The following is a 24,449-nucleotide window of genomic DNA, read 5'->3' as shown; positions in this document are numbered from 1 at the left end:
ATTAAAAAACCCATTGATTGCATATATGATTTCAAAAAATGGTTTGAGTTTGCTCTTCTAGCTATTATGTGATATCTAGCCGAATTTTGTGATAGGTCTCAGTCAGAGCCACACTCACAAGAACAAATCTTTACTAATTTTATTGTCTTCGGGTGAGAGTGAACCACAAGATAAAGGATAAATTTCACTTCGAATGCAAGTTGGAGCTGCAATACACAAGACAATTCAATTTTTCAGAAACCCCTTTTTGTTACATCTACACAAGCTTGATACCAATGATCCTTAAAATTTCTATGTAAAACTGGTACTACTTGCCATAATGCTACTTATTTTCCACACCCACACACACACACACATATATTCAAAATAAAACTTAATTACATAGTAACTGCTACATGACACTCTACATGTTCATGCTTATGCATATAACGCCTAGTAACAGAAATTCAATTTCAACGTGTGGTGATTTACCTCCCCTATTTTGCCTTATCCTAACTTTTGTGACCTTCGAGACCCATCATTCTTTCCCCCATCCACTAGAGCCTTGTCCACAAGGTACACAATATGAATTTTCCTAGTTTTCTTCCACTTGGTACCAATACTTATTTGTAGGCCTTAAATGTTGACCATTTGTGACTCCAAAGACTCACCTCCAATGTTTACTTCAATCTTTAAATAAGTCCAACTTTGCAAATCAAAACCAATATGCATGTCACTTAGATAGCAACTATTGAGGTTTAAACCATATATGTAGATGTCGATGTATTTGCACATCTATTATAGGCTCTCCAACAAAGTTAGGTACTCTTGGACAACATTTTGGAATTTTCTTTATCCAATAGTTTCTGTGCAGAAAAAAGGTATTACTAAATTTGGAAGACATATTTCCAAGGTCACTCCAGTTCTTCCATTTTGTATGTCGAACGACTTCCAAGAATTAGGCTTTTGTATATTACAAGGTCCTTTAGTAGCATCCATTGACCCACGCAGCCATTCATGTAATTGACTAAATGACTATGGCTTTCTTTCATGTGCTACTGAATAAAAAAAACAAAGAAAAAATGTGATGCCTGAGTAAAAAACTAGGATTTTGAAGTCGCGTCTGTCCATTGTTTGCCTTAGTAATTATAGAATTAGTGGATTTTAGGCCTAGGCAGCTTAGAATGCACTAGTCAAACCACTCGAACTTAAAAGAAAATCTTTAGTCCAACTCGTTAGTGTTTCTTAACTATGGCTAAAGCGATTGATTGTTCTAAATTAGGGCCTTCAATATGTGGTATGAAATTCATTTATTTATTTGTAGGGTGTGTTCATCAAAATTTAGAGTGAGTGACTGCCTAAGCTCTTTAAGGTTGTATAGTTTTCGGTTTTGAGTTCTCATAATAGGAAATCATTCTTTTTAGCTAAAAGAGACCTTGGCAAGGCCACTTGGCACCCATGGAATGTGCTCTTTAGGGTTACAAGAGAGAAATCATGAGGAAGAGAGAAAAGTGGCGTTCGATTTTGGTTGCATCACGCCACTTGGCACCCATGCAATGTGTCTCTTAGGGTTCCAAGAGAGCAATCATGAGGAAAGAAGAGTGGTGCTCGGTTTTGGCCAGATTTTGCCACTTGGCATCCATACAGTAAGATCGACTTAGGGTTTCGAGGAAGCGAGTGATGAGGAAGGTGAGAGTGATACTTGGCCATACCACTTGGTGCCCATGCATCTATGAGACCCTTTAGGTTTCAAGAGAGGAAATGATAGAGGAAGAGTGATACTTGGCCATGCCATCTGGCGCCCATGCACCCATGAGACCTTTAGGCTTCCAACAGAGAAAATGATGAATGGAAAAAGAGTGCTACTTGGCCATGCCACATGGCGCCCATGCAAGGAGAATTCATGAGATCAAGAGAAGCAATGATGAGGAGAAGGGAGGATTCGGCTATTCCATTTGGAAACCATGCGTGAGATAGGGTAAAGGCCTTCTGAATTTTTGAAACAGAACAATGATGGGAGAGAGGAAAACATAGGGAATCAAGAAGTGTATTTAAACTCTAGTAATTAATTGCTGGTGAATTACACCCTAGAGGAAGTAACTGAAAAGTAATTTCCTTCAGCCTCTCCCTTTCTCACCCATCTCCAAGAAGAACTCTAACCATTTTCCTTCTCTCCAAACACCATCTCACAAACCACCAAGTGAAGGATTCAGATAGCACTCGAGGAAACTTCAGCTCGATGAGAAAACCTTAACCCTACTCCTTATTCTAACTGCTTGATATGAAAAATACCTAGAGTTAGGAGGATTTAAGGTCTCGGGTTGTATATCCATGAATGTTTTCTTTTCATGTAATAGTGATATAGACCTAAGAAGCAATAGGTTATGAGAGAGAGAGAGAGAGTGAGTGTGTGTGTGTGTGCATGTGTGTTCCTCTAATGTTTATGAGTCTAGGCTTTGAGGACTTAAGCCATGTTTCAATCGGGTTCATGTGCATTGTGTCTCTAGGGTTTTAGGAGGAAAACCACCTTGGTTGAGCAAGTTATTGTTTGATCATCACTAGGGTTTTCTTTGATTGTTTAACCAAGTATGAAATTTGTGGCCTAGAGGGTTGTGTTGGCCGAGTAAGTCTTGAAGCACTTAGGGAGATTTTCCCCAAGAACCACTAAGTAAACATACATGGATTAGCTAGGTCAATTTGAGAGCTTTATGCAATGGTGCTAACACTTAAAATGCTATTTTCCAGCTCGCTTACTCGTTTGGCACACTAAAAACAGAAAGTTTGTAAGTTCACTTCTAACTTACTCGTTGATAATATGCTCATGTTTTCGTATAAACGTTGCATTGGTACCACTTACTTTTATCTAAAAATGTTAAATTCATGTTATGTTATATCATATGCTTGGATTCTTGCCATATTAAATGATGTGTGTGCTCGATTTGTTATGCTATGTTCGAACCTTGTGAATATTTGGAATCATGCCTATGTGACATGTTTGATGATTGCAAATCATGCTTAAGCGTTATGTTGGGTCATTATATGTTGTGTTCATGGCATGTTTGAATGTAAATGACATGTTCCCATGATATGTTCCCATTATTATTCTGCCATGTTGCATGCATTTCACATGCTATGCTATGATTACATGTTCCTATCTTATGAAATGCAAAGTTTGATGAGTTGTGCATTAAAGTAAGTTTTGAAACGACCCCAGATGTTAGGGTATGGGAATATTTTAGTGGAACTCCCATATCCAATCGGGAGTTACTAAAGATAGAGTGGTAACCCCTAAGTTAATGAAGTACAATCAACGAAATTCGAATGGGACCACAAGGTTTATGGAGCGAAGTAGCAATACTTAATGCTAGTGGGTGCAAAATATGGTAAGTACAATGAAGGTGTTACGAACTGCCATATTGACTTCAAAGTTTTGGTGAAGGTGTGTCGATTTGCCTGGGTACCTCTCATATGACGTATTCATAGCTGGTCGAAAGGCTTGTGATGTGGTGCAGTAACTAGTAGGTGCATACAATTTGTAGGGATAACTGTGAGGTATCCTTAATTGTTTATATTGAATAAGAATGTATGTGTTGAATAAGAAATGGTAAGTGCATGCAAAAGTTTACAATATTACAAGTTCAATGTTTTGTTTTTGAAAAAGAAGTTTGAATAGGTGAAAAATATAGTTTATGAAATTGAACGTCCACGCTCATGCATTCATATACATGTTTACCTTATACATGTTTATGTTATCCCTATACACATTTTTTATATAACTTGCTGAGATTTTTTGAAATATCACTATAGTAATTTCCACTACCATTCCTCCTAGGATGATATAAGTTGTGATAGATTTAGAAGACAGCTAGCATAATAGATCTCTTGTTAGATATGAAAAAAGATGAGTATGCTCCAGGCCCATTTTGAAGAAACCGATTTCTATATGAAAATCATCACGCAATCGTTACAGGACCTTAAAGGGATCCTAGAAGAAAATCCTATACCCCGCTAGTCGACAATAGTTGAAGAAAGCCTTACTTTTGAGAATCGCATCGAGACTATTGAGAAGTTTATAGATACCATTTACAAGCTGATAACAGAGATCCAAGAAGTCTTAGGAAACAAAGGATAATGTTTTAATTATGTATCTCAAGAAAATATTTGGTGAACGTGAAGGGTTAATGTTTTGGGACCCTGCTTTTGTATGGATGTTTAAACTATGATATATTTTGGGATTAATAGATTATGTTTTGGTACCATGACGTATTGCTCAACCCTTGTTTTTTGTTTTTTTGTTTTTTTTTTTTGTTGAGATTTACTCATTTCTAGTAAAGTGCATTGCATGTCAATTGTTATGAACGATGAGTATGTAACCCAATGTTACATGTCCCAACGCTCCAATCACTGTCAAATCCCAAATAGGAGTTGAGGGTGTCAAACAATATTGTTGATCAACTCTATAATTATGTTTATAAATGTTTTGTATTTGAGCTAAAAAACAATAACTAATGTATAAACTATTTGATGTTTAGCCCATAAATTTTGATATGTCAGTTCACATTATCATTATCTAAAACCGTCTAAAGAAAATTAATGATAAACTAGAACTGCATGTCAATTTCACTCCTTTCCACATTATGAACCAGAAAACTAAAATGTATAAACTATTTTTTATTATAATAGCTACAAATATTGTACAAGCCATATCGATTTTTGCCTTTATTTTTGCAGTAGGTAGATAAGGTGTCATGTTTACCTCTGTTTTTACCATCCAAACCAAAACATAAGAATACTAGAAAAATAAAATCAAGAAAAAGGAATTTTAGTGTAGAAGATGACAATTTACTAATATCGGTTTGGATTAATACTAGTTTTGGAACTGATTCATAGGGTTGATCAATCTAAACATTCATTTTGGGTTAGAGTACATAAATACTATGAGGAAAACAAGAAATCCACTTCTTGTGAACGTAGCGACAGCTCTCTTACGAATAGATGATCAACCATCCAACATGCCACAACTAGTTTGTGGGGCCTTAACCCAAATCAAAGAAAGTTGACAAGTGGGGTTACCAAGCAAGATTAGGTGCACAAATAATATCATCTATATCTACTTTCAATTACATTATATTAGATGTTTTAACCAATCTCATTTATTGATTTTTCAGATTGAGCAAGTGAAGGAGCTTTATTGAAGTAATCACTCCACCACATTTAACTTCCTTCATTGTTGGACTATCTAAGGTACCACCTGAAATGGAAACAGACACTGGCTGAAGGGAAGATGAAAACTAAGAGGAGATCAGTAACTGAAGAAGCTCATATGTCAGAGTTTACATGTATAGATGGAGACAACATGTCTCCATCTATACATGTGGATTTGGAGAGACCCATTAGAAAGAAGGCTGAAAAAGAGTGAAAGAAAAATGGAAAGTGGCAAGATATCAGAACTTTCAATCTTATTGATTTGGTGAATAAGATGAAAGAGGAGAAAAAGAGTAAATTTTAAGAAAATATAATATAGGAAAGAGATTATCCACCTCACAAAAGAGAGGCTTGAGATGGACCAGCAAAGAGAGGAGAGGGAGATTATGAGGATGGACACTTCAACCTTACCTCCAATGTAGTAAGAGTATTTTCATTACATCCAATTGGAAATACTTGAAAAGCAAAGGTCTACAAAACCGTGATTATGGGTTCGACATAGGCTACAAAGGAACATTTTTTAATGGTAACAATACATCCACTTTTGATAGTTATATTTTGATCATTTTTTGTAAATGATATTGACTACAACTCAAACCTAGAAGCCCACGTGTGAATGCATATTGACTATAGCACACCAGCTGCTTTAGATACTTATATTTTGATCATTTTTTGTAAAAAACACAACTCAAAGTTATAAACCCACGTGCAAGTTGTTACTGACTACATAAAAGAACCCACTTTAGATAGTTAGATTTTGATCTTCTTTTTTTTTTGTAAAGAACAATACTATAAGCTAGAAACTCACGTGTGCATGCATACTGACTACAGAAATAGGTGTAGATTGTGTTGTTCTCTCTTTTGATAAGCTGGGTAGCACAATAAATTGTCATATCATCATAACAACTTTGTTATGTTTGTAGACTTTGACAATAGTGTATGGATTTCCTTAATGTTGTGGATATATGAATATTAACTGCCATATATGAATATTATGGATGTACGTATGCAAATGGTGAGACCTCTATCGTATGGAAATTGTGAAGCTTTTGTTGTATGCAAATGACGGGGCTCGTTGGTCATATAATACATGGTTGTATGTATACATTATGGTGGGGCCTCTATTTTATACTGTAGGTGTTGTATGTATGTTATTAACAGGCAATATATATGTATGCGTTGTATGTATGTTGGAAATGGTCTTTTATTTCTTATTCATTTTACATCTTTTAGCTCTTTTTGAGAATGAAATGAGGATAATGGAGTTATATGTATGCTTTTTGTAAGTGTTAATATATAAAATAAATAATAAAAATATACATCTTCCTATCAGTTTAAACTTTTGGGATAAGTGGTGATTTCACATGGTATCAGAGTCAGGTTAATCTATAATTGATGATGAGCTCCTATGACCTACCCACGATGATGGTACCGAAAATACCGGTCCATACGTGAGGGGACGTGTTGAGAAGTCACACACAGCTTAAGAACAAACTAATCATGGGCTTTATAAGGAGTTACCCCACTCCTCCTATTAGGCCTTTTATGGGGAGAAATGAGTGTTTCTACATGGTATCAGAGTAGAGGTCCTGAGTTCGAACCTTGATTCTACACTCTACCTCATTTAATTAAACATTCCACGTGTTGGATCACCCATTGAAGGAGAGTCTGGCCCACATGTGAGGGAGAGTGTTAATATATAAAATAAATAATAAAAATCTACCTCTTCCTATCATCTTAAGTTTTTGGAACAAGTAGTGATTTCACAGTAAGTGTCTGGACGTGGTGGGGAAGAGTATTCCACTATGTGAAGCATTATGAAAAACGTACTCTAAATTAAATGGAGTTATGTGTCTGAAAAATGTATTATGTTATTTGAAGCATGTAAGCTAAAAAGGGTTGCTTATTGAATTATGTGTTTGTATACACGGTATTGTCTCTATTGATGTGTTGTATGAGATCAAAGAAGAGGTCAAGAGTGTGTGTTGGTGTGTCAAACTTCTGAACTGGAAGGGTTGATTGATAACCCAGCCTTTATGCATGTTTATATAACAGAAAATGGTGATTCCTAGAAATGTATATTGTCTTTCTTTGTCAAAACAGTGCAACTAATTAAAGCGTGTGAAATATGTATACTGTATTTGAAAAAACTAGTTGTATTTGCTATTTCAGTTGGAGTGATACACAAGGTTTTTTAAAATTATTAATATTTCTCATCTTAGAATTTGTATCAAATTGTGCACATTGGTGAATTGTCTGCTGAATATAATTTAATCAAATAATTTTCAATAGCATGACCTATTGTTAAACCTCCCCTTGATGTATATAAGGAGAACTAATGTTGGATTTGATTCTAAGCTATAGTGATCTTAGATTTTCTTACTCAGGCTTCTTTCATCAGTGGGAAGTTGACTTGTAAGTTTTGTAATCATATATGGTGCCCTTTGCTTTCTTCCATTATCAGTTATGCTATAGGTACACGGGGTTGGATACCTTTGGGGGAATCGGCTAACGTGGTGACATATTAAAAAAAAACACAAAATGAGAGGGAAACGAAATGAAACCACTGGTGCCATCTACAAGCTCGACGACGAGCAGTCTCCCACGCCGTATCATTCTCCCTACCCAGCAACCACAACAGCATGCTCCTCCTTCATTTGCCAACCCAACGACGAAGCCACTACACCACCCTAGAGCCAGAAGCACCACCCTTGTGAAATAGCCAAACTGTGAGCCCAAAGCCCTGATGAAGATTGAATATGGACATAATATTTATTTCTCACAAAACAATTGTATATTCACACACCAATTGAAACACGAATAAGTATACAGTTTCTATTCTAAGTAAGAAGACTAAAATTGTGGCTGGAATTTTTGTTGGTTATAGAGTCAAACAGAATCATAAATCCTTTGTGATTTTCTAACTGTTATAGCCGTGCTTCATGCCTGATGCTCAGCTAGCTCCACAGCTTTTCACCACCACCCTTGGCCTCCTCCACACTCAGCCACGCCTAGCCCTTCACTTCATCCACTGCCCAGCAACCCCCCCCCCCCCCCCCCCCCCCCCCCCCCCCCCCCCCCCCCCCCCACGGCCTAAGTCCTCCGTGTCTTCAAATGAGAAATAGCCCCACGCACATGTCAACCTTCATTGGAGTAGAACTGGACAAGACCACCCAGTACTGCCCAAGCTCCTCCTTGTCGTTACCACCTTGCACCAAGAACCACCAACTACCGCCTAGGGCCTCCACCTCACACCGTTACTCCACGCCGCAGTGGACTGAAACTACTATGTTTTTCTACTCCAAAACAGAGCATTCTGCCAACCACCACAGAAGCCCAATCCTCCACCACCCTCTCGGCTGCTCCATGTCGTGTTGTGCCACCGCATATCCTCCATCCCGCAGTCTATCCCTGACAACTTCTGCTCTAACCACTAGATCTTTGCCCATCTCGATAAGACCCCCAAACTGCCACCTCTCCTCCTCTTCTCTCCATCGTGGGTCAATATCACGTAACCTAACCTTTCCCCCCACTATACAGAGCTCATGCCTCCGTGAGCCACCATCACAGGGTATCTCCACCTTTTTCTGCTGTTCTCTTGGTAAATCTCACTCTCTTTCTCTAAGTCTCGATCCCTCCCTCAAGTTAGCTTTTTCTCACCGTATTCTTTTATTCGTGGGGTGTTTCGTCTTTTGTCTGTGGGGTGTTTCAACGCACCATTTTATTGTGCACGTGGAGGGATGGGTACGCGTTGAGTACCCAACCCTGGTTGCAAGTAGAGTTTTTGTTATCGAAAACATGGAGAAGAGGATTCAGAGTGTTGGCCTATTATTAGATGCATTTTTAGGACATTGTTTTGCGGCTTGAGCACCGGGATCCAATGCTAGTGAAGTTTATAAAAGTTAAATAACATTCATCCATACTTAACAACACACATAATTTATTGAAGTTAAAATTACATCTTGCACAAAACAAGAATATAACATGAGGCTAAACATAATGAAATTTTAAATACAAGTATTAAGATTGACTATATATTTTTTATAAATGTTCAATGAGATTCGATTGGAGTTGAGAATGAAGTCATCGATCACGAATGTGATGATGACATTAATGAAGTTGAAAAATTCATATGTATGCTCATGGGACACTGGATCTTGATATATTTCATCGTTCTGTTCACAAACAAAGCCTTCCACTTTAAAATATGAATGTCTCTCATCTTCTACGATCATATTATGCAAAACCATGCATGCCATCATAATTTCCTTTAACGTTTGGCGATTAAAAAAAAACGTGCGTGTCCACATACAATTGCAAATCGGGCTTGAAACATTCCAAATGCCCGTTCTACATATTTTCTTTTCGACTCTTGAGCTGTAGCAATTTATTTATTTATTTATTTTATGCGGAGCACGAGCTGTTTTGAAAAATGTTGGTCACGAAAGATATATACCACAACAAGATAATATCCTATTGTGTAGTCATTTCCATTAATTGAGTAGTTGACTTTCAAAGTACATCCTTCAGCAAGCTCTCTAAAATTAGAAGAATGTTCAAGGCTATTAAAATCATTCTGAAAGCTTGGTAACCCAAAATATGCATGTCATATACAAAAATCATATGACACTACAGCTTCCAAAATTATCATTGGTTCTTGAATGTAACCACAATAGATTCCTTTCCATGAACTTAGACAATTTTTTCGTTTCTAATGCATGCAAATCAATACTCCCTAACATCCTTGAAAATCCATGACTTTCTCCAACTGCTAGCAATCTAGCAATATCACTGTCATTTGGTGACCTTAGTACTAGTCGGAGAAGATGCAAATAATTGCCTTAACAAATTTCTTCAAACACTCTATTGTTGTATTTTTTGCAATCCTCAAGTATTTGTCCACAAAATTACCAGATACTCCATAAGCTAGTATTCTCATTGCAAAAATTATTTTTTGAAGAGAGAAATGCCCAAGCCTTTTAGCAACATCTCTTATTTGAACAAAATATGGTTCGTACGCTTCGACTGCAGTTTGAATACGCAAAAAAAGAGGATGTTGCATTCGAAGCCTCTTATGAAATACATTTGGAGGATATACAAGTGATTCAACAAAATAGTCAGAGAAAAGGCATTGGTGGCCTTCAAAGAACTTATTGGAATGAATGTAAGGTTCATAATAGAATTACGGCACGATGTTGACTTTCTTTTACTACTCAAGCATTCCTCTTCCATGGCAAGAATTAAATTTAGTGCCAACTCATCATCAAATGACGAAGAGTAAAAAATCTCTAAGACAGGATCCATAAGAAGTATATTAGAAAGTAGAACTAGAAGAATGGTGCAAAGAAATAGAAATAAAAATATTGGTAAAACTTTAGAACAAATGGTCTTATTTATAGTTAACATTTTTAGTAAACTAAAGTAAGATATATTCTTATAATATACTCAAGAATATGTTGAGAACATTTTTCACAATTATAGAAAATAAATATTGTCAAAATATACCCAAGAATATCTTAAAACTATTCTCTCAGAATTATCAAAAATGGATATTCTCAAAATATGCCCAAGTATATCTTGAAAATCTTCTTTTACTATTATCGAAAATGAATATTCTCATAATATAATTCCTTTTTTTATATATATTTTGAATTAATTTAAATTTTGGTTTGGCTTATAAATTTGGCTTAATCTAAAATGTGACATAATTATATGATATTGTATATGAGAAAATATTGCAGCAAATATCAAAAGATATAAGGATATCATTAATAGTTAGAGGAAAAATATGAAATGAATAAAAAAATATTAAAAATATAATATTAGATAATATAGAGAAAACATAGATAATCTGATATATGGTATATTGCAAAAGTCAGTATGCAAAATAGAAAAATGACTTTTGGTGATGTATTTTAAAGATTAGGATAAATGAACCATTGAGAATGCTCTTATTAATAATTGAGACACCAAATCATTGGTATGAGATGGGTACCAAACACCCAATTGCAACTAGTGTAGCACAAACACTGAAAACTAATTGGATAATGAGATGAGATAAAATGGTTTTAGTTGAAAGTTTAAATTTAAATAAAATATTATTAGAATATTATTTTTTAATATTATTATTGTTTTGAGATTTGAAAAAGTTGAATTGTTTATTATATTTTGTGTATAAATCTAAAAAAGTTGTAATGATGAGATGAGATGAGATGAGATGAAACCGTTTCTATATCCAAACGAAACCTTAAATGTTGTCCCTTCTCTTAGCGAGATGGGTACCCAATAGATCGGTCCCCTCCCTTTTCCACTATTGTTGGATCGACCAAGGGGGGTTGACTGAAGTCCCATTGCGAGATACATTTAGGGGTTTGCAGTTCGTTGTTCTAGATTAATTGGTGGAGAGACACTTCCTCATGATCGTATAATAAGGGAGAACAATTGTTTATAATGAGATAATTGATCGAGAATCTGAGATCCATCATTACTTCGGTACTTATCTAAGAAGATGTGTGGTTCTCATTCATATTGGGGACTAATTTGAAAACAAATGTGGGGCTTATGGGTCATGGTCGGTAGAATTTGCAGGATGGTCTCAATGGTGGTAGTGGTCATGTGCGAGTAGTTATAGATCATACCTTCGTTTTGTCTCTATAGATACACGTATATTAGCTCTTGATTTTTGAGAAAGCAATAAGATAGTTGGAAGATCAGAGCGATCATTATTTCATCGACATCCAAAGGGCTTGTAAAATGACACCATCGCATTAGTAGGGCATGGAGGGATTTAATTAGGATGGTAGAACATAAAGATATGAGGTCGTTGAGTCTACATGGGTGGCGCGTGGGTCCACACACCTCTTTGGGAGGCACATGAGTTACACACTCCCATTAAGTTGAGACACCAACTTCTTATCGTTGTAGATTAACGACTTGGGAGTTGGTTGGTGGTGTAGTGCTTGTAAGGGTGTAAAAAAAATCGAAAAATCAGTTGAACCGGATCGGACCGGACCGAACTGATAGATTCAATCCGGTTTGTAAGCAGTCCGGTGCGGTATAGGTTCTTAAGAACCGAAATTGGCCTTAAATCGGTGCGATACCAGTTTTCATATTTTGAAAACCGGTTTAAACCGAACTGGACTGGTATATATATTTATTATATTTTTTATTATATATAATTTTTTATATTATATCATACATATTATATGCTAAATGCTAATTAATATAATATGAAATTATAATTTTATTATTCAAGTTTATTAATCTTATAACATAAAATTAATCTTATAATTTTTAATATAATATTTGATATAACATATAAATTTTAATCTTATAATACAAAATTAATATAGCATAAAATTTTAGTTTTAAACATAAACATTAATATTATGTTATTAAACTAAACTTACTTTTGATATATATAAATATATATATATAAAGGATAAATACATTTTTGGTATAATAAATTATAATGTATATGTTATTTTTGTAAATGTTTACACATTTAAGCATATATACTCATATAAAAAGTCTAGAACTTATGTAGACTATAGTTAAATTTAATATTATAATAGTATGTGTTAATTATTATAAAATAATATACTTATACTATAATATAAATATACTAATAGTTTAGTATATGAAAACATCGTATTATTACTAACATAAATAATTTGTAAAATTGGAAACACCGAACCGGACTGGATCGAAACTGGAGAAATCGAAAAAACCAGAAGTTTTGGTTTCGGTACTAAATCAGTCAAATATCGATTCTTAAACATTCAAAACCGGTGTATATTGGTTTAGTTATAAAACAAATATACAAAATCAGACCAAACTAGACCGATTACACCCCTAAGTGTGTGTAAGTAGAAGATGCCAACAAGTAATAAATTTGTATTTTTTTACCATATAGAAAAGGATAAAAAAATAGTATAAATGTGGCTCTTTCCTCTCATCTGGAAGAGGAAAGTAAAGAAGGGGATATGAATTTGGGTAATGAAAGAGAAAGGAGAAAGGAAGGTTGGTTCCAATTTCCATGACCTTTAACTTTTGAGAAATACTTAACTTTTACCTCTTTGAGAATGACTAACGAAGTTGCTTTCTCATTTTATTATTTTTAATTGGCCAAAAGTCTCTTATTTAATTTGAGTGAGTTTTTTTTTTTTTTAAGAAAAAATGAGGATAACTATATTGTATAAGGAAATGATTACAAAGATTCAGAGGAAACTACTTGCTTAATACAGATAGGTATGCTCTCAAGATCATAAAGAACAATTTCACTTAAAAGGGCATCATTGGCTAGCATGTGAGCAGCCATATTAGCATCCGTTTTAGTATGACAAACACTCCAAGTTGCAAATGATCCTAACACATTTTTGGTTTCTTCAATGATTAATCCACCTAGACTCCAACCCTCCAAGGAATTTTGTATCGTCTCGACCACCTGCATTGAATCACCTTCAAGAATGAATTCTTGAATCCCAGCTTCATTATAGAAAAAGACCAATCCTTTGCAATCTATGAGAATTGCTCCAATTCCAATTAAGCTATTGGATTCATTGATAGAAGCATCCCAGTTCATTTTGTAATTACCTCCTGAAGGTTTTTTCTAGCTCTGAACACTAAGGGAGTTTGCAGTAGTTGTAGCAGCAAGGACATTTGTCTTAGTGGCTTTAAAGCATCTCAGATCTTCATAGGCTTTATGGATGATAGCATTAGGGTGATTGAATTTTTTTCCATGCAATAATTCATTCCTCCTAGACCAGATGAGTCTTGAGATCAACCCAGCTTCTTCTAGAGCATGTTGTGCCACTTTTGCTAACATTTATTCCCAGATAGATTTAAAACAGGCACCTTCCAGAGATAGTTTCTGTAAAGGTATACTTGTTTGACACCAAACATCTTAAGCAGCCCCACAGCTCCATAGCATAGCTCCATAGCACATGCTTAGTGTGTTTTTGGCAACCATTTGTTCTCCCATGTCTTCACTTCTAAGCCATTATCAATCCTCCATAATAGACCTTCTTTTAACAGGTTTAGGCCAGATTGCATACTTCTCCAAGCTAGAGAAAGTCTTAATCCCATTTTAGCTTTTAAGATGGACCCATGTGGGAAATACTTCTGTTTTAGTATGAGAGCATGTAGAGATTTAGGATTTGTAAGTATTTTCCACCCTTACTTAGCAAGAAGAGCCAGATTGAAGCTGTTGAAGTTCCTAAACCCCAATCCACCTTGATCCTTGGATTTGCTGAGTTTACTCCATTTGACCCAATGAATCTTTGATTGGTCCTCATTGAAACCCCACCAAAATTTCCTTGATAACTGGTCCAATATGTTGGTAATGGACTGAGGTAGAAGAAATATCCACATGGTATAAGTAGGGATGTCTTGCAAGAAAGATTTGAGTAGCACCTTCTTTCCTGCTACTAATAAGCAGTTTGTCTTCCAATTTGTTATTCGAGACCACACTCTATCAATAAGGCCATGAAAGGATGCAGTTTTGGCTCTTCCAACCATAGCTGGGAGACCAAGGTATTTCTCAAATGAACATGTTAAATGCACTCCAACAATTTGTAGAATAGCTCTCTTATTTTCAGGTGGAGTATTTTTGCTGGAAAATATGGAAGATTTCTCCTTGTTTGACATTTGGCCATAAGCAAGTTCAAATAGAGTCAATAACCTCATCAATCTGCTTCATTCAAGAGAGTTGGATTTACAAAAGATCATGATGTCATTAGCAAATAAGAGATGGTTAACTCTTATAGGACCTCTTCCCATTGGAACACTAGTGATGCTTCCATTCATCTCAACCTTGTTAAGGAGACATGATAAGGCTTCTGCATAAAGAATAAAGAGGTAAGGGGAGAGAGGATCCCTTGCCTTAGTCCTTGGGAGGGCTTGAAAGAATTTTGAGATTCACCATTGATAAGAATTGAATAAGAGACTGAAGTTTGAAAGCCATAAAACCTGATTTTCCTTGCATTCTAGTTGACATTGAGTGAAGAGTTTCATAAGCCACCAAGATGTTATCAATGATGGCCCTACCTGGTATAAAAGCACTTTGATTCATAGAAATGACATAAGGAAGTACAACCTTTAGCCTATTTGATATCACTTTTGCAACAATTTTGTAGATCACATTACATAAGCTAATTGGTCTAAAATTTGAAACTTTCATGGGATCTTTTACCTTTGGAATCAGGGTGATGAAAGAATCATTGACACCCTCCAAGGACCTTCCTTTGTTCAGGATTTTGAGTGCAAAACTGCATACATCTTTGTTAAGTAGTTCCCAATTGGATTAATAAAATAAAGCTAGAAAACCATCAGGGCCAAGTGAGCCCAAACCTTTCATCTAAAACACTGCCATTCTGACCTCTCCTTTAGTGAACTCCTTTAGGAGAATCTCATTCATCTCAGGTGTCACTTTATTGGGTGTATCCATGAGACATTCTTCAATGCCAAATGGATGAGAGGTGGAGAAAAGTTCAAAGAAATAGTTAGAGAATGTTGACCCAATAAGTTGCTTTTCAGTCACCAACACATTTTTGTTGTCCAAGACTTGAGAGATTCTATTAATATTCCTTCTTTTAGTGGCATGTAGATTGTAAAATTTAGTGTTTCTGTCACCCATTTGTTACCAATGTTGTTTTATCCTTTGTTTCCATTTAAGATCCTCCTCAGCTAGAATTTTTTCAATTTCAGTTTGCAAGTTGAAAACAGCCTCTTGATGATCTCCTCTTCCTTCTTCCTGTAACTCACTCAGCCTTTTCATTTTCTGATTGATATCACCAGGAATTTTTATGTTTGCTCTCACATTCTACTTCTTCAGAGCTAAACTGTAGTTGAACAAATTTCTATTCATAATGGTTACAGAATCCTCTCCAACAGCAACCTTCCCCCAGGCTTCCTTTATGGTCTTAGCATAGCCATCCTTTAAGGACCAAGCAACTTCAAATCTAAAGCATTTAGTCTTAAAGATGCCTTGAAATCTTTTATAACCTAAAATGATAATTAAAGGTGAGTAGTTTGATTTCACAGCAGGTTCCACAGTGCAACAGGCTTCCTGAAACAAGTGCATCCATGCTGGATTGGCTAGAGCTCAGTCCAGCTTTTCTTTTGCAAAGTTTTGACCTCTTCTATTATTAGCCCAAGTATATCTTGATCCTCTTGTTAGAATCAATTTTAAGGAGCACCATTCAAGGGCATTTCTAAAAATCTCCATTTGTTTGTAAGGCCTAGGACCACCTCCCACCTTCTCACTTTGATAGGTTATTTCATTAAAGTCACCACAGCAAAACCATGGGGTGGAGGCCATAGGTTTAAGGGATTTTAGGAATTCCCAGCTCATATTTCTTTTAGGAGTTTCAGGATGGCCATAAAAGCCTGTGAAGAGCCAGGTTTATGCCATTTGATCATTTGTAACATGAGCATTGATATGCCATCACAGGTAGTTATAAATAACTACTTTAGCATGATTCTTCCACATTAGTGCAAAACCACCACTACTACCTCTGCTTTCTACCACCAAACAAGCATCAAATTTTAAAAATTCCCTAACCTCTTCCACTCATACTTTTGAACATTTTGCCTCCATGAGAAAGATCATATTTGGGTTCTTATCCTTAACTAGGAGGTTAAGAAAGTTAATTGTCCGAGGGTTCCCAAGCCCTCGACAATTCTACTTATGAGATTCATGGCTGTTGGCAAGACTGCAAAGTAGCAACCGCCATTTCCATTTGCATATCATTTTCAACGACCTCAGTTCTCTTGCCTTTTTTTTCTTATCCCTGCTCTCATCATGCAGAAGTTCCTCTTGAAAGTCAGTAGGATCAACTAGAGTGTCTCGTTTTTTATCTACCTTCCTAGTAGTCATACCACCCTCAATCACTGGCTTTTCCATTTAGAGCTACCTATGGGGTCTTCTATCTGGCAACTAGAAGCATATTCATCAGTTACAGTAGTCCCAGGAGAATTCGAGTGTTTTATAGCATTCAACTCCATCTCCCCCTTATACGTCTCCTGCTCCCTATTAATGAGGTCTTCCTTTTGGACTACCACCTGTTCCACCTCAGCAGACTTTACACTTTCAAGAAAAGGGTCCTTATAGATATCACGAATCTGTGACTGGATCATGGATCACCTTTTCAGGCACATGTTCCAAATTGTACTGCTGGCCTAAAGTACCTTCTGTTCGCTTTGATTGGTAGTTTTCTAGCTGTCCATGCTAATTCTCCAATACATGGTTTTTCAGAAAGTTGACATTATCAGAATTGAGATTCTTTCCATATTGGTCTTTTGGACAGTCCACTTCCTCTTGTACAACCTGATGTTCAGAAGAAGTTCTGCCGCCCTTATCCAAGTTAACAACGGATTTTAAATTGTCTTTTGATCGCATAAGAGAAGCAAGCAGCCATGCACCATATTGGGGAGTTTTACCACCATGTAATAAATTACCAAATGAAGACTCCAGACAGCCACTAGTGCCATGTATTATAATTCCAGAATTGAAGCAGAAGATACGCAGCCTTTGTTGGCCTCCAGATCTTTACCATCGTGCTCTTAAAAGCATCTCCGTTTATTGATTTATCTGCCACCACCAATCCAATAAGACAGAGTTCTCCCCTACGTGATACTGCTTCATCATCCTTCAACTCGAGTAGCAACTCCTGTTGGATCTACTTCTGTGAGGCTGAACTTATCCCACTGTTTGATGAAGTCCTTAGCCATGCAAGATTATAGTTACGTTAAGACAAAGTTTGATAGCTAATTCACCACCCTCCACAGTTGAAGCTAGGAGACTTAAACCTGCCAGGGGCAGGGAATTCCTCCTCAGCAAGAGCTAGGAGACCTCACCAGCAAGGAAACTTAATAGCGAAGTAGAGAGTTGAGTGTTCTTCTAATTCCTGCCCGTGTGATTTCTATACCGTTTATTCTTTCTTTATTTTTCCTAATTAATTACACATCATAAAAAATTGTAATTAGATTGACAATTACATCTCTCTATTTGAAATAATGGAGGTGCCCCGATTATGCTTTCCTTTTCATGTAAACTAGCTAACTTACGGCGCAATTCATCTTCGATGAAGTCTTCGATAAAGTAGCTTGAAGTTGTGTCCTCGAATCTTTGTCCCCGAAGGCCAAAAGGAACTTTTTTTTTTAGGCTACGCGGCTGAACCCTCAACTCACTGCAACATACATTAAAAACCATTCCTCTTTCGTCCTTAATTCGCTGCTCTCTCTTGCTCACACAGATCGGCTTTTGACGGTACGATAATTCTACGTTCCCTCTTTTCTTTCTCCATCTCTGTCAATCTTGTCGGTAGTGTTAGGCTTTATATTGGTATTCCTACTAGGGTTCGCGGATTGCTGCTTAATGTACTAGGTTTAATTCAAAGTTTTCTTTTTCCGATTCATCAGAATAAAACGGATTTTATTCAATCTGAAAATAGAAGTGGTTTCTAATTCCGGATTTCCGTCGTCGATAAGTTCTTAACGTTGATTTATTAAATTTTTCAATTTTCCAATTACGTATCGACCTTGGTTGTATAATAGTAGTTTGCAAAGATGGAATAATGGGCCTTTGAATCCCTGGTTATTGACGGACACATTGCATTCTTTGTTTTATCTGTTTTCTTTCGCTAGGGAACTTGGATTTGATTGGAGGCTCTTGTATATTGAGTATCATAAATGGTTTAAATTTTCAAATTCGATCATAGAGCAAACAAAAAGTTTGGATCAAACATTCATGTTTATTATCTTGCCTCATTTGTTTTTGAAGATAAGATGAGATGAGATGAGATTAAAATGAAAAAGTTGAATAAAATATTGTTAGAGTATATTTTTTAATATTATTTTTATTTTGAGATTTGAAAAAATTGAATTGTTTATTTTATTTTGTATTGGAAGTTAGAAAAGTTGTAATAATTAGATGAGATGTTTTTTCAAAACAAACGAGGCTGGGCTGTACTTCCATTTATTCACATTTTAGTGATTTTTTACTCATTTTTATCTGCACATCTTGGGCTATGTTTAGGTTTTTATTTGAGCTCCTTTTTGAAGGGAAAAAAATTAATGTGTTTGTTAATGTAACAGCTGTTGGGCAGTCATCTATAGCCTATTTGGGTCCCCATCAGTCTTTGGGCAGAACAACAACAATGCAAATAACAATTGTTTTGCTCCAAAACCCTTTGGTAGCCCAACCCCTTTTGGTTCACAACTTGGGGGTTCCTTATTTTGGAGTACTTCAACAGGAGTGTTCGGCGCAGCCCAATCTTCTTCACCTTTCTCTTCGACAACCACTTTCGGTGCTTCATCATCCCCTGCTTTTGGGAGCACAGTGCCTGCTTTTGGAACATCTTCAACTCCTGCCTTTGGTGGTTCGTCATCATCATTTGGTGATATTTCTAACAGCTGTTTTGTACTGGTCCATGTGTGAGCATTGTAATATTCTCCTGGTGTGGTATATGAATAATGAGACAACCAGTTTTGGGCATGCGTATGTGGCGTAAATATGATTTTTTTTCTTTGTGAAAATATGTCCTCTAACTAATATTCCTAGGTAGTTGATATAATACTGGAAAGCTTTTAACTGATTTTTTGAATAAGTTTGTTAATGGAGTCATGAAAATTTCACACTGTTTTAAAGGAATATCATGTCTCTTGTACATGTTCTCTCCTTGGTGGACAAGTTATTCATCAGTTTATGGTATTTATTACATTATTTGGATGCGTTTCTATCTTGTATGTGCAATTACATTGGAATTCAATAGGAAAGGACAAGGGCATGAATCCATGAGGCAAAGGAATATCACAAATGATGCAATAAAACTTACAAATTTACAACATTGAGTATTTATTCTCGTTGCAGCTTCTTTTTTTTTTTTTTTAATCATCATCATCATTGGCGGGGAATTAGTTTCTTCTTTCGAAATTGAATGAATTACTAAACAATGATCGAGGTAGTAATTTGCTTGAATTTTTAGTACATGGATGCTTGCTTATTCCTTTTCCTTGCACTAGTGATCTTTCATTGGTGTTTTTTCCTCCTGTCTATCTTGAGTGACCATTCTCTAATATTGGTGATGAAGACTTCATTAAAGTAGAGTAATTTCTTCTTTGCTTCTTCTAAAATGCCCTATTATATACATAATATATTTTCCTTTTTTATTGTAAACTTCTACTAGAATTGATGTCACTTTTGTCTCTATAGGATCATGTCTTTGGTCAAGAGGCTTCTTTTGGAGGGTTTGGATCCACTTCTACTCCAGCAAGTCCCTTTGGAAGCACAAATCAACAATCACAACCAGCATTTGGGAGTAGCATATTTGGTTCCTCCTCACCATTTGGTGCGACTAGTCAGTCTACGTTCGGTGCAAGTAGCACCCCTGCTTTTGGTGCTACAAGCACTTTTGCATTTGGTTCTACAAGTACCCCTGCATTTGGTGCTACGAGAACCCCTGCCTTTGGTGCTACAAGCACGCCTACTTTTGGTGCTACTTTTGGAGCATTAAGCAGCCCTTTTTTTGGTTCCTCAAGCACTCCAGCCTTCGGCACCTCAAGCACTCCAGCCTTCGGCACCTCAAGCACTCCTGCATTTGGTGCTACAAGTGCCCCTGCATTTGGTTCTACGAGTGCCCCTGCCTTTGGTGCTACGAGCACCCCAGCCTTTGGTACAACAGCAAGCCCTGCATTTAGTAGCACTAAGCCTGCGTTTGGTGTGTCAAATGCTCATGTATTTGGATCTGGTGGAGCATTTGGAGCATCAAGTAGCCCTTTATTTGGTTCCTCAAGCACTCCTATGTTTGGTACCTCAAGCACTCCTGCATTTGGTGCTACAAGTGCCCCTGCATTTGGTTCTACGAGCACCCCTGCATTTGGTGCTACGAGTGCCCCTGCCTTTGGTGCTACGAGCACCCCAGCCTTTGGTACAACAGCAAGCCCTGCATTTGGTAGCACTAAGCCTGCGTTTGGTGTGTCAAATGCTCCTGTATTTGGACCTGGTGGAGCATTTGGAGCATCAAGCAGCCCTTTATTTGATTCCTCAAGCACTTCTATGTTTGGTACCTCAAGCACTCCAGCGTTCGACACCTCAAGCACTCCTGCATTTGGTGCTACAAGTGCCCCTGCATTTGGTTCTACTAGCACCTCTGCATTTGATGCTACGAGTGCCCCTGCCTTTGGTGCTACGAGCACCCCAACCTTTGGTACAACAACAAGCCCTGCATTTGGTAGCACTAAGCCTGCATTTGGTGTGTCAAATGCTCCTGTATTTGGATCTGGTGGAGCATTTGGAGCATCAAGCAGCCTTTTATTTTGTTCCTCAAGCACTCCTATGTTTGGTACCTCAAGCACTCCAGCGTTCGGCACCTCAAGCACTCCTGCATTTGGTGCTACGAGCACCCCTGCATTTGGTGCTACAAGCGACCCTGCCATTGGTGCTACAAGCACACCTGCTTTTGGTGCTACAAGTACCCCAGCCTTTGGTACAACAACAAGCTCTGCATTTGGTAACACAGAGACTACATTTGGTGTGTCAAATGCTCCTGTATTTGGATCAGGTGGAGCATTTGGAGCATCAAGCAGCCCTTTACTTGGTTCCTCAAGCACTCCTATGTTTGGTACCTCAAGAACTCCAGCGTTCGGCACCTCAAGCACTCCTGCGTTCGGCACCTCAAGCATTCCTGCCTTTGGCACATCAAGCACTCCTGCGTTCAGCACCTCAAGCACTCCTGCTTTTGGGGCTTCAAGTACCCCATCCTTGAGCTTTGAGTCCTCTCCAGGGATTGGCCAATCGGCTTCTGCATTTGGTAGCGCCCCATTTGGTACCACAACTACTCCTTTTGGAGCCCAGAGCTCTCCATTTGGTGAGTTAATTCATGTGATTAACTGGTTATAGGATTTGTAATGTTGTTATCGTCCTGATACGCATTCTTATTTTGAGTAGGAACTATTTTCTTTTTTTGTTTGATGAGGAACTTCTATTGGGTCTTGCACCATTATTTGTTATATTTTGTTTATATATTTACTGGATTTTTTTTTATCCTTATGAGCTTTGTATAGGAGCCCAGTCCACAACACCATCATTTGGCAGCACTGGCTTTGGGCAAGCACCTTTAGGGACTCAACATGGGGGAAGTAGAGTAGCTCCTTACATGCCAACAACTGAAGTTGATGATAGTGGTACCCTATATGATACGAAGTTAGAGTCCCTATCAGCCATGCCTGTCTACGAAGATAAAAGCCACGAGGAGCTGAGATGGGAGGACTATCAATTGGGAGATAAAGGTATTTTAGAAAATGTCTCAAAATTTAAAATATTTATGGTGTTTGTTAATAATTGACGTATACAAAAAAATTAGTCTTTCAATTTCAGGTGAACCGCTACTTGCCACTCAGCCTGCTGGTGGGATAGGATTTAGTTCAATTCCTACAAATTCAAATTCTTAGTCCTGCAACATTTGGCCAATCATCTGTGAGTCTTTTCTATGCCTCAATGACTTCCAACCTGTTCGCACCAAAATCTCCTAGCATTGGCGGCTTGAATTTTGGAAGCTCAACTACTCCTACACACAACAAGAAATCTGTCCTTTTGCAGAGAGGTAAGTTCACCGCAAAAATCATATATATCGCCACAATATATTTCACTCGGCCTCGATTTGTTCGCAGCAAACTGGTCGAGAAAAACAAGTCTGGGTTGATCAATTGCGGTGAACTTTGATTTTCGTCGCATGGAATATCTTTTGCCACGAATAAATTCTATCGGAAATAATAGTTTCAACTGAGGTATAAACAGTTTTGGAGCTTGATTAGTTCTCCGGAAATAATTATTTCCAGCGAGTAGTACGGCCTAAAATAACTATTTTCGGCGATAATTACTCGCTGCAAATAAAGTTAAACATTTAAAAAAAAAAATCTGTTGTGAATCCTAATTCACCACAAAGAACAATTATCCAAATATATATATATATATATATATATATATATATATAAAAGCATAAAACCATATTCATCAAAATCCAAGCCATGCACTAATTTTATATTTCAAGAAAAATCTATAAAAATCCAAGCAGAATAAAAATTAACCAAAATCAAATTGAGAGACCAAATCAAGTTTGGTGCAACTGAAAGTAACAGAATTTCCAAGCTCCTGCAAATGATCACCTTAAGCTCTAAATATTAAACACCAAGATCGATCCTCCGACTTATGATTGAAAAACTGAAGCAACTGTTCTTGCCATAGCTTGTGTTTCTGAATAGAATTTTGAAGTTGACCAACCATTTAACCCCATCAATCAATGAACTACACAAGGGACCAGAGGCACATTTTTGGGGAAGTTGCTTTGCAAGCTTCATCAAGTTCTCGACATCCTAAAAAGCAGGAGCACCAAAGCAAAAAGAAAGCACCTTCTTACACCATTGCAGGGTAGAATGTGCACCTTGAAGTTCAGGATTCTCACAAAATTCAAAATGAAGAGATGATCCACTTTTTATGACAAATTCAATATTAGAAACTACACATTCTATTTTCAAAATAAGGCATTTGCCCATTCCATCGCATATATCACTCAAAATCTTTGACTGAGAAACCAACTCCTTCATGGTGAAATAGTTCTGGTTCTTGGCTAGAAGAACTTGCTTCAACTTCTCTTTGATCTCCTCGTTGATCAGGTTGCCATCTTTATCAAACTTTGTAAGAGGTTGGAATGCATTAATGCAAAGCAATGGTTTATTAATAAAGTGGAGATTAAGAAAAACTCCAACTTGACGAAGATGATACTGTGCTCGTTCCCCACCAGCATTTCCTCCCATAGTTATGATTGCAGCAGGCTTGTCAACCCAGGCATTTGGGGGTCTAGATGCCCAGTCAATAGCATTCTTCAGAGGTGCTACCAAAGGAAAACAAAACAACTCAAATTCAAGATGATGATATCACCAAGTTGAGCTAACAATGTGATGAGGCCTTTTTCAATTTCAAATTTGTATTTCATATGTGTATTGTTATCTCTGTATAGAGTTCTTATTTATAAATACAGAGCCTTCATCTATATTATGATAAGGCAAATAGTTCACTTATTGTAAAACTCTTATACATTCCCACAAATGTAACACATATAACGTGAAGTTGAGGTATGGATAAGAGGTATGCCCAAGATATTTATGCATAATCTTCATTTTTGTACAGAAATTTTGCAGGCAACACTTCAAGATTCTGTTTTTATTAACATTTTTTTTTTTCACTTTTCGTTTGGGTAGTCCTCTCT

The 24,449-nt window shown here is 36.8% G+C and overlaps 1 pseudogene; it reads left to right on the top strand.

Annotated features, from left to right (window-relative positions):
- Positions 1-18,365: 18,365 nt before the first annotated feature.
- Positions 18,366-24,426, top strand: LOC108992433 (annotated as a pseudogene).
- The last annotated feature ends 23 nt before the right edge of the window (positions 24,427-24,449 follow it).

This window comes from Juglans regia, chromosome 2 (assembly GCF_001411555.2).
Source record: "Juglans regia cultivar Chandler chromosome 2, Walnut 2.0, whole genome shotgun sequence".
Lineage (NCBI taxonomy): Eukaryota > Viridiplantae > Streptophyta > Magnoliopsida > Fagales > Juglandaceae > Juglans > Juglans regia.
The sequence above is the reverse complement of the archived record's forward strand: the minus strand, read 5'-3'. Positions and strand labels throughout refer to the sequence as shown.